Genomic DNA, 12,352 nt, shown 5'->3' on the forward strand with positions numbered 1-12,352 from the left:
GACTAGATGACCTCCTGAGGTCTCTGCCAACCCTAATTGTCTATGATTCTATTATTAAGAGCCCCAAGAATGATTAAAGGATTAGAAAATCTGCTTTATAATGATAGTCAAGGGGATCAATCTCTTTATCTTAACAAAGACAAAGTTAAGGAATTCCATGGGCAGGGGTCATGTTGGATAGCATTTGATTCTTCTCATTGAGTGGAGTTGCTACCACCCATTTTCCACTTCTGCAGGTCCACAAAACCTTGGCTCCATAGCCGTAAAGAAAGATACGAAAGTAGCTCTGGGAGATCATGTTGCATATAATTTGTTTTCTCATAATTTGAGCAAAAATAGCGTTTTTCAGGTGTTTTTCAATATAAAGTATGTTACTGTTGTTCTTGAGGTTGAAATTCAGATCCAGCACTTGTTTTTTAGGACTCGAGCACTATGTGAGATGGAGCACTGTTGTGAAATGAAGTAAGAAGAGACAGAATAGATTATCTAAATGGTCTGCTCAAGGACAACAATATTTGACCACCACATTTAACACTTAGAGTAAGTAAATTTGTTCTTGTTCTGCTGATAGCAGAGTTATATATAAGAATTATATGCATTCATCCAGCTGAGGAAAAAGAGGAACAAAATTTTGGAGTTACAGCTGATCAAATAATATAAAAAGTAATTCACAAATATTTCAATGAGTGAAAAGTCATAAGTTTGGTTCACTGTTTTTGTGGGGTCATAATGATCATTATTCACGGATAGTAACATAACCATAATTATTAATCCTCCTAGAAAAGTCTTAGTCTTCCAATCACAGCAGAATCAACACAATGCATCTTAGATGACCACATCACAAATAATGCAGAACTGGTAGTCAAAGTAAATAATTCACAAATGGCCCATAGTTTTGCAATATTTTCATATGAAATATGTGATGAATGCTTATGAACCTGAACTATAGTTGTAGAAACCAAAATCAGTTTGCAAGCAATTATGAAGAGAAAAGAGAAGGTAAATTCACAACGAATTATTTTACAGCTCTTTGAAATATTTTCCCAGAGTGTAGCTGGAACAGAACCTATGTAGCTCTCAACGAAGTTTTCTTTTGATGGGTAGTATTCCAGTAACGCTGGGAAGAATGGTAGTGGCAAAGGTGGTAATTGTATGATCCTTTGTTGGTTTTTCTGGTTCATCAAACCGTTAAATTATGTGATTTTTTTTCTTCTTCGCTGTGTTTCACATTTGCTGAGAACTCATTTTTGTAATTTAATGGTCCATAGCAGTAGTTAGCTTCAAATATTAGATTCCACTGCGGTGCAAAACATATTGAAAGACAAAAAACTTAATTAAGACAGAGTTAAGGTTTTATATATATCAGTTAATTAGAAACAGCATTATGATGGATAGAATTTGGGATGACCACATTTTCTAATAAAGTCAAAGCCACAACGGAGTTATGCAGGTCATTTGAAATGAGTGCTAAATAATCTTTATACCACATCACACCATGATGTATCCTAGTTGTAACCCACATTTTAAAGAAAAAGCTATTCTTGAATGGTTTAGGGCATTGATTTTGGTACTATTTTAAAATAGCTATAACCTGTTTCTACAGTTTCCCCAAATCAATTTATGGGAAAATATAAAGTAACATTACGGTTGGAACTGGTAGTGCTGGTAGGTAAGGTCACCTGACGTTCCCACGATCAAACCCTGTTTTCAGTAGCTTATAATTTTGCCAAATATTAACCCTTTGGACTTCTTTGGGGAAAATTTATTTTATAGTCATGTATTAAATACTATCATAATGCATAAGCACAAGGAAGCTGAATTAATATTGCATGGGCAACCTTAATTTTGTCATTTCCTAACTTTGAGAGTTTGACTTAAGAATTTTAACATTATTTTAATGTAACTTTTGTGTGTAAAAAATGTATAAAATGTGTGATTATAGTGAGAAATCTATTAAACAGTAGTGGAAACATATCTGTTCCACCCCACACAAGACCTGGAGGGGTTAAAATGGCTAAGTTAGCCAATTAACTGACCAGGCTGTACCTGGGGAATGAGGCAGGCAGCAGGGATTTAATTAGAAGAGGCTCAGCTGGGCAGGAACAGGCAGGGCCTATATAAGCCAGGGAACATAGTGTGCTGCAGGGAAGGAGTCTGCAGTCATTTCTTGGGAGGAGATGGGAGGTGTATCTGGGGCTAAAGACAAGTAGCCTACAATTATTTCCTTGGAGAGGGGGAAGTTTGGGCTGGCAAACCAAGAGAAGAGGAAGAGCCAGAGAGGTAGGCAAGTGTCGGGGAAAAGCAGCAATGTATGGAGGAGGTCAGATCTTGGCTGCAGATGAGAGGGCCTCTAAGCTGGGACCCGGAGTAGAGGGTGGGCCCAGGTCCCCCTAGCAGCCGTTGGGGCAGTACAGGGAAGAGTGCCATTTTGTATGGAGGGTCTTTGATATACCCCTCCACCCTCAAAGGGGAAACACGTGGTGAACTGGCTAGAGGACCAAGTCACAAAGGGGGAGCCCCCTGAGTGGCAGATGGTGAGAGCAGAGGTGAAAGTAAGCCGATACAGCGTACCGGTAAGAATGTGGCCGAAGCATTCAGTACAAATGGGTAAAATAGGCTAGGTTTAACTGTAGAAATAACAAAAAATGAGATTTATTGCTTGAATTAAATATATTTTACATTCTCTAGAAACAAAATGCTCCCCTTCAGTTTTCAGTCTTTACTTCTTGTCGGGTGGAAGACATCCATGTGATTGCGAACGTTAGCTTTTGCGTGCCATCACGGGAACCGCTAACAGCTTATTGGTCAAGTTTGTCTTGTTAGGCGCACAATTTACAGTAGAAAGCACCCAGTGTGACTGTCCCCTCCATTGGAACAGTGTAATTAAATGTAGTTGATTGCAGAATCACACACTGCATAATTCAACCTTCATTAAAATGGAACAACTCACCAGAGCGGAGATGTTGCTGGAAGGAGCCCAGTGTTGTGAAATCCATGAAGGCAGAATGGATTGCTACAAACATCCCTCTCTGCAAGCAAACCGACCATCCCTAAGCATAGTTGGAGAGGGAATCAGAGTTGACCTCGGAGATTAGGGGAGCTGAAAGGCGGCAGGTGGGGGGGGGGGTCTAAGGAGCTCAATGCGAGCAGGACACAGGAGTGTGATTGTGCAGAAAGCCCCTTGCTCCCATCCCAGCTCACTCTTGAGCTGGTTCTCCTGCGGGCCGCCTGCTCTTCAATGTGCAGATCCACACACACGGGCCCTTGGGGGATGAGGCAGCTTTGGGAGTGAATATTGTGTGCACACTGCAGGACGGAGGGGTGGCTTTACACTCCGTGCCCAGGGCACTGCGCTCTGCTTCCAGCCCTTCATTATTCAGCCAGCTGTGGGAGGGAGAGCTAACCTGGCTGCAGTCGGGGAGTCTCTTCACCTGTTGCAGACGGATGTGGGGTGCCAGAGGCAGGAGCCAGCAGCGGGGGAGGGTCAAGGTGTGGGGCTTGGCAGCGCGCGAGCAGGGTTCTGAAGCAGCTGGTGCTCCGGGTGAAACCTCTCCGTCTCGTGCCGCTTTCCCACTAGGGGGACTTGCTGCTGTTTGCTGGTCTGTGACACCCCCCAGGCCTCTGCCCATCTTACTTTTATGTTTAAACATCCGCATTAGTGTGTGAGGAAATGGGGGATTGTCAGTCAAAAAGAACAGTGACAAATGAAAAAGCTGAAAGTCATCGACAAAAGGATATGTCTACACAGGCGATGCTGAAGCTCTGCCATGGCAGCACTTCAAAGTAGCAGTGGAGTCGTGGCTCCAGCACTGGGAGAGAGCTCTCCCAGCACTGTAATAAAACCACCTCCACCAGGGAAATAGCTACCAGTTCTGGGAGCGTGGCAGCACTGTCTACACTGCCACTTTACCATGCTAAAACTTGCATCACTCAGGGCAACACTCTAGAATAAAACTAGTAGACAGCCGCTGTATCAAAGTCGTGAAAAGGGATCCATGCAGTTAAATGTGTAGGAGTGGGGGTGGGAAGGGAGGTTACAATATGACCATACCGGTAAGAAATTTCAGTTACTTTCACCCCTGGGTGCGAGGATGATCAGGGAGTCACTGCCAGAGGAAGGGGCAACACCTTGCCAGAGCTAATCCCCAGGACAGCCATGAGGAGGCGCCACTACTGGTGAATGCATCCTGTGACAGAGAAAAAACACAATTTTTGCTTCTCATCTGGGAGGTTTGTCTATATGGGGAAAAAGCCCACAGTAGCCAGTGGGCACTAAGTATTCCACACTCTGTGGACACTCTTACAGTGCACTAAGTGTTTTGTGTGCATGAGGATGCCCTTAGAGCATTGTAAGAGTGTCCACACAGGAAGCTAAGGTGGAGTAGTTTGTGCACTTTAAATTCACACTCTAGCTCACTGCGTACTAACTTCCCCACATATACAAGTTTTGTCCAACAGAGAAAGAAAGTACATAACAAAGACCAGTCCCAAAGGGAAAAAATACAAAATGTGACTCCTAATACATTTTTCAGAGAATAGCCCAAATTACTAAGGCAACAAGCAGCCAATAGGTGGTACCTCTGTATTAAAATATTTGTACTCTAAGTAAATGGATAGTTCTCATTAAAATTTTCAAAGACTGGTTCAGAACATGTGTCACTCTATCTCTCACTTTACAAATGTGGTACGAAAGCAAAAGAGAAAAAAACATCTCTTTAAAGGAGTGGGATTATTGCTGCACATACAAAAGAAACAGCCACCCACACACTGGAGCCCTTCAAGCAGAAAGCACCTGACAGGAATTTCTAAGTGGTTTTTCATTGGGGAAGTCTGCATAAATCTACATAAAAGCCTTTCTCTAAGGAAGGGTATTATGAGATATGAATTGGATGAACATGTTGCATTCTGATAATTATTTTTATGCTGCTAGCTGTAGAGTCTAACGTTTTTATCATGATCAAAAATTGTTCACACAGCAGCTCAAGATTGGATGGGGATATGGGATGATTAAATGGAAAAGAGAACATAGTGCAAATAATAGATATTTTTCAATACAGCAATACCTTCCAGCATTCAAAATGTTGACTTTCAGTCATTAATTACAATATGGTAGTAGCCATTTATTATTCTCTTTTTTTAAAAAAAGCATTTACTAAGTGGTTAGTAAACATTTATAAATGTTTATTATTTGTCAGATGAAACAATAAGCATATATATAAGAATATCTTTGTTTCTTTTCCAGCTTGCATTCTAAGGAGATGGCACACTTATTACTATAATAAAAATGTCAAACAAACAAATGTTGTTCTGATAAGAATTCTATTGGTTCTTCTAACAAGTCTTTTCAGGGTCTACATATAGAGGTCTGTGGACCAGTGGGATTCCTAAATTCCTTATCCTCCGAACTACATGGACACATTAAAAAGACTTTAGTTTCTATGATGGTCATCTTTTGCTTATGAGTTTAGAGAGGAACAGGATGCAGACATCTTAAAATCTTACCATAATTTTGTATCAGCATTGCATGTCTTATGCGATCTAAATTCAGGTGTGTTATATTTTTATCCTGCTGTCTGAAAACTGAAGCTGAGCAGTAATTCATGTGTTTATTTTTGTTACCTTTTCATCATAAACAACAAACTACTAAATGTCCTGCTGACTTGTAATTTATTAGAGACTTAATCTGGTAAATGATCTCACCCAGGATTCAGTCCAGAGCCTGATTCTGATCTCCCATACACCTATTTCACGCTAGTATAATTCCAGTGACTGCAGTGCAGTTACTCCTGATTTACACTGGTGCAAAAAGAAGAAAAAGAATAGGCTTCTTAATCTGCTGTATCAATTACTAAACCTTCCTTCAAAGTCTTCAGTTTACTATAGGATTGTGTGCAATGTCTTAGAACAGCAGAGATTTCTCTTCCTGCCATGTCCAGTATAAATTAGCCCCTAAATAGCTGGTGTTTATTCTCTGCTCTTTGAAATTCAAATCACTTGTACACACCTCTTCAGTCCAGCCTCTCCTTTGAAATGCTGAATACGTGCAACTGGCTATTCACAAGTGCTGGGGTACACCCTTTATGAATAATCACCCATTAATAAGGCAAAGATGAATAACTCAGCCAGGTTAAACCTAGGATAACAATTAAATAATAGTCTCTCAAATTTCAGACATTCATAACAAACTGCTCACTGCATGTGCCATATTCCATCTTTATTTGCTTATATATATTTCATAGATGTGGAGTATGTATAAAGTACCACATACCTCAGTGTATTTTACCTCCTGTGGGTATATATTTCTTGATGGAACAAAATAAAATATACCTGTCTTAGCTGGGTAAATAACTGATTTTTTAAATTTTTGTCTTGACAGCAGTTCTGGAAAAAAAGATCAAGTTTAGGTTGAACCAACTCTGAACTTTTTTGGAATTTTTTGTTAATTAAACAAAAAAGTCTGTTGCGAGTCAAGTGAAGCAATTTGTTCAATTCAAAACATTTTGTTTCTGGGCATTTGTAAAGCACTACATGTTCAAAATGGCTGGAGGAGGCAGCGTCATCGCCCCTATAACTTTTAGCCTAGTGGCTAGGGCACTCACCTGGGCTATGGGAGAGCCAGGCTCTATGAATCTCTCCAGACAACAATGTTCCACTTGGTATAAATAAATTATTTAGAGGAACACAGACCTGAATTTTGGTCTCCCCACTTCTTAGGTGAGTGCCCTAAATTCCAGACTATACAGTCATTTGGACGCATTCTCTTTCTTGGTCCAGTAACTATTCAAATATTTTATACAAAGCAGAACAGCTTCAGCAGGAGACACTGAGAGAGACCCACACCAGAATACCTTAGAGCCCACCAATTGGGCTATTCTTTTGGGAAGTGGGAGATCCAAGTTCAACTCCCTGATTCGTTTCAGGTTGAGGTCTCCCACATCCCATGTGCTTGATGAGTTTATTTACCTTCTGTGATTATTCAGTGGATATCACATGCTTCTTAAGAATGGAAACTCTTAACTGGTAATGAACTTTAAGACTGGTTCTACATTAGATAGCTAAGTGAAGTTGTATGTAACATTAGGTATCTAGCAGCTTTCCAAAGCCTATTCATTAAACCCACACCTTACCTCACACAAACCAATCCTAAAAACCAATTCTGTAGTATTACTCACAGAAAATATTTGATTACACTTTAATTTTTGAAAAAGGAGGATCAGATGAAAACATGACAATATATAAACCAAATAAAGGCTTAATCACATTGCTGATCATGATCAGATTTTTTCTTAAACACTTCTCCTCACTGGTGTATGAGATATCATCTGTTGTCTTTCAAGTTCATTACAAATGGTTCTGGCCTTGCAGTTGGATCCCTGAATCCACATGGAAACTCACTGCCTTTTAGTGTGTGATCTTATTATAACCCTCATGCTCCTTTTCACTCCTCTCATGTCTATGACCTTCACTTGCTGTGACATTCAATTTAGACTATATGGTTCCTTGCTTATTTTGAGACACTCCTACTGTATTTTGGGCACTTGAAAAATAATTCTCTCTCTCTCATGTGGATTCAATGGAGTAGGAAAAGAGAGTGCTGTTAAGCAGGCTTCCCCCAGCAAAAGACATGGCATTTACACTGAATAGGAGTTATGCATTTTTGACTTACACTATGTTGATATGATCAATTTATTTGCAACCAAGAGGTTCAGGTTGTCCTCAAGAGCACACAGGAACCTAATTTACAATACCCAGGACTCTATGTCAAGAACACTTCAATGAACTGGAAATGGATTCTCTCCTGCAACTAGTGTCAAGAAATGGACAGTTTTAAATGCCTCAACAGAAAAGAATGGAAAAAGCAAGCTCAAGAATACCCTAAAGTGCTGATGACCATTCTTTCTTACTGAGATGAATTTGCATTTCTTTTCTTTTTCTTCTACATGGTATATTGTAAACCATTAGTTTATTCCACACATTCTTGAAAATATTAGCCCAGATCGTTTGCCCTGCCGAATTCAAATTCTGTTTGACTCAGATGAAGGGGGTGAGGTGAAAGTGATGTTAAGGCACAGTTTATAGTCTCCAAATTCTTGCATCAACTGAGGGGCTGGTCTCAAGGAGCATCATAGTACATTACATACTAGGCACCCCCCACTCCTGCCCCCTATGCTGTGGGGGCTAAAACAGAGAAGTGTAGAACTTGCCAAGCAACTTGTGTCACCTAGGGATTGTTTTAAGGCTGCTTTGCATCAGTATTATCAGAGCCCAGAATCTGGCCCATTGTAACAAGTTGCCATCTCAACTCCTGTTTCTTTACATCTCATACAGCCCCTTAACCATGGTACTTTTATTGTTAAGTATTGAAATGGGTTGAAAGCTATAAATTTGTAGGACCAAATTTTCATTAAATTGACCTAGATAAATGAAACCGCCTTTGCTCTTGATTTTCTGTGTTAATACTGTCTTGCTTTCAGTGCTACTGTGCTTTCAGAATAATCATGCATTCATCATTTTGTCTATTTTTATAGATGAAACCTTGGCCAGGCTTTATATTGTAGTGTACTTTCATATGCTCCCAAGGATTTTGTTTGTTATCAAGTGGAAGTAGCCACTCCATATTTAATGTACAATCTAACATCCTATTTTAAGCCTTATTTTCAAACCACTCTATGCCTAGCTTCCCAAAAAGAAACCATTCCCTTGTGCCTCATAGAATCATAGAACTGGAAGAGCCCTCAGGAAGTCATCTAGTCCAGCCCCCTGCACTCAAGGCAGGACTAAGTATTATCTAGACCATCCCTGAAAGGTATTTGTCTAACCTGCTCTTAAAAATCCCCAATGATGGAGATTCCACAACCTCCCTAGACAATTTATTCCAGTGCTTAACCATTCTGACAGTTAGGAAGTTTTTCCTAATGTCCAACCTAAGCCGCCCTTGCTGCAATTTAAGCCCATTGCTTCTTGTTCTATCCTCAGAGGTTAAGAAGAACAATTTTTCTCCCTCCTTCTTGTAACAACCTTTTATGTGCTTGAAAACTATTATTGTGTCCCCTCTCAGTCTTCTCTTCGCCAGATTAAACAAACCCAATTTTTTCAATCTTCCCTTATAGGTCATGTTTTCTAGACCTTTAATAACTTTTGTTGCTCTTCTCTGGACTTTCTCCAATTTGTCCACCTTCTTCCTGAAATGTGGCGCCCGGAACTGAACACAATACTCCAGTTGAGGCCTAATCAGCACATAGTAGAGCGGAAGAATTACTTCTCACGTCTTGCTTACAATATGATGTTTGCTTTTTTTTTGCAACAGTGTTACACTGTTGACTCATATTTAGCTTTTGATCTACTATGACCCCCAGATCCCTTTCTGCAGTATTCCTTCCTCGGCAGTCATTTCCCATTTTGTATGTGTGCAACTGATTGCTTCTTCCTAAGTGGAGTACTTTTCATTTGTCCTCATTGAACTTCATCCTATTTACTTCAGACCATTTCTCCAGTTTGTCCAGATCATTTTGAATTTTAATCCTACCCTCCAAAGCACTTGCAACCCCTCCCAGCTTGGTATTGTCCGCACACTTTATAAGCGTACTCTCTATGCCATTACCTAAATCGTTGATGAAGATACTGAACAGAACCAGACTCAGAACCGATCCCTATGGGACCCCACTCATTATGCCCTTCCAGCAAAACTGTGAACCACTGATGATTACTCTCTGGGAATGATTTTCCAACCAGTTATGCACCCACCTTCTAGTAGCTCCATCTAGGTTATATTTCCATAATTTGTTTATGAGAAGGTCATGCGAGACAATATCAAAAGCCTTACTAAAGTCAAGATATACCACATCTATCGCTTCCCCGCTATCTACAAGGCTTGTTACCCTGTCAAAGAAAGCTATCATCTCATCCCAAAGTAGAATTTTCCTCCCTCGCTGTTTCTTCAGTGAACTAGCATCACAGCTGTTATATTTAGACTTAATTTAGGCCAGCTAGCTTTCAGCCGGGGTTCTATCTCAATCAGGCATTGGGGAAAATAGAGGTTCTTTTAAAAAAAATCATAATCACAGAATCATAGAAATGTAGGTATGGAAGGGACCTCAAGATGTCATTAAATCCATCCCCCTGCACTGAAACAGGATCAGGTATACCTAGACTAGCCCTGACAGGTGTTTGCCCAAGCTGTTCTTAAAAACTTCCAGTAATCCGGATTCCACAGCCTCCCTTGGAAATCTATTCTGATGCCAAACTATCCTTAGAGTTAATTTTCCCCCTATTTAATTTAAATCTCCCTAGCTGCAGATTGTTATGTGGGTGAAGAAGTTATATTTGGGTATGGTGGGTTGGACATTGGCTTCGGCCCTATAATAAAGCAGATCACCATGTAGAGTTAGATTTTTGCTGTGCACTTTCTACCATCTGACCCATCAATTTAGTGAGGAACCTAGACCATCGGAATCATTGGCATGCCAGAGAGAGCAAGAACTGGTCCTTTATTCTTACCACCATGTCCTCAAGGAAGGGTGTGATTATGCAGAGCTAAGGATTATGCAAAGAATGAAATCACAGCTAGTCCCAATGCTGTAGTACTCTTACATGTTGATGTGGCTTGGAGCTTTTCTGTTCATTATTCTAATAAAGATATCTAAGGCTTTGCTTCGCCTTTATTGTGAGTGTCCTTGTCATAGACCCTGATGCTCCCGATAACATATTGAACTAATTGGTTTTAACTCTATGTACTCTGATTCTGGGATAGAACCGCATCACAGTCAGATCAACTGGCCATCAATACAAATATTATTAACCTTTAAAAAGGATCAGGCAACACATCACACCTTATCCCCTGTATTATGGTACAGTTACTACCACACCATAATTATGATTTTATTACACAATGCAGTTTTAACAGGCTTTTTAAACTTTTAAATTGTAAAATTCTCATTGGGAAATGGGAAAAACCTTAAGAGCACTGGAGTGTGTCAACAACAGCACTGTGGGCAATATGAAAATGGAAAGTAATGTACAAGTCTGTCCTCCTAATTTTCCTTACTTTTAAGATTTATGGTGGATGCAGTGTGTCATCATACAACTTGTACTGGCACTAAATGTAGTTCTTACTTGCTAATTTACAATGAGATGGCTGGCAGAGATCTGTTGTTTATGCTGTTATTGTAATATACTGTTTTACAAAATTAATTAGTGCTGAGATGAGTTAATAGCAGCTCTTTATCGGCTTTGTCATGAACATGTTTTGCCACTGCAATACGAAAAATAAGAGAAAAAAAAAGTAGCAGAATTCAGGACTTTCCAGGTCAGATTCATGGCTGGAGCAGAAATTGGTGACCAAGAGTAAAATATCTTCTTAATATAAGTTGTTTGTTTACAAAATGTTACAAGTCTTGATCACTGAAACATGGGTGGTCATAGACTGCAGACAGTCAACTCCCTCTTGCAGAAACCTGGGGTCAAGCACCACTTTTCTATCCCCATAAATAGCTACATTGTGCCTCTATACCAAACTCTCTGCTCAACACACAGTGCCATCTTCTGTCTCCAGTCCTTGTATTTTATGTGTGGGAAACCCCTCGGCCAAGGCTGCCCACTTAGACCATCCTGGAAAGATGAACCTGGTCATCTAGTCTCCTTTATTTTGCAGCTGCTCTGCAACACTAAAGAACCTCAGAGGTTTAACAGCCAGACAGAGAAGCGTGCTTAAACACAGCCAATAGCCTTAATGCATTTCTGGGTGCTGTTACTGCATGGCATCTTCAACTCTTTCTAGGGGGAGTTTCATCCTGGGTGCTTATAGATCCTTAGCCCCTAATGTGCAAACCATATTATTATTTCTCCCCCAAATGTTTGCAAACAAACACACAAGTAAAGTGAGTAGCAGCACTAACTGAAAGTCGTTCGTCAATCCATTGGTGGAATGGTCAGTAAAAATATCTTTTAAAAATTGTCTTTAGTTTTTTTTTAATACATGTTTGGGGTATCTTCTAAGAAGCTAAAAGAAAAATAATGGGTTATCCTTCTTCAGGAAATAATCTTTTGTGGCTTTTAATATTTCACAGATTATATGGGAGCAAGAACAAGGATGATTCTAAGTAAGGTCAGCAAAATCAAAGAAGAAAACCACTTCAGGCTGGCAATATTGCTGAGCACTTTATCTTCTGTATAATTAAAGCCTTAATATAACATACTGCAAGTAGGCCAAGGCTTATAAATAGGCTTGACTATTGTATAACTAATGGATGAATGTGCCTCTGTTCTGAGAAAGCTGAAGATTGTATACTACAAAACACAAGCATCAACTCAGTTTCTGTAGGAGTATGTAACCTTTTGTAAACTTTATGTTGAA

The 12,352-nt window shown here is 39.9% G+C and overlaps 1 long non-coding RNA gene across 4 annotated transcripts in view; it reads left to right on the forward strand.

Moving 5' to 3' along the window:
- The window catches only part of LOC125635617 (uncharacterized), a 191,863-nt gene that overhangs the window by 15,904 nt on the left and 163,607 nt on the right, over positions 1-12,352 (forward strand). For all 4 annotated transcript variants that reach the window (XR_012668119.1, XR_012668120.1, XR_012668117.1 and 1 more), the window contains one exon: positions 421-540. This is a non-coding gene — a long non-coding RNA (uncharacterized LOC125635617). The remainder of the gene's footprint in view (positions 1-420; positions 541-12,352) is intronic.

The sequence above is a fragment of the Caretta caretta genome, chromosome 4, assembly GCF_965140235.1.
Source record: "Caretta caretta isolate rCarCar2 chromosome 4, rCarCar1.hap1, whole genome shotgun sequence".
In the NCBI taxonomy this organism is placed as follows: Eukaryota; Metazoa; Chordata; order Testudines; family Cheloniidae; genus Caretta; species Caretta caretta.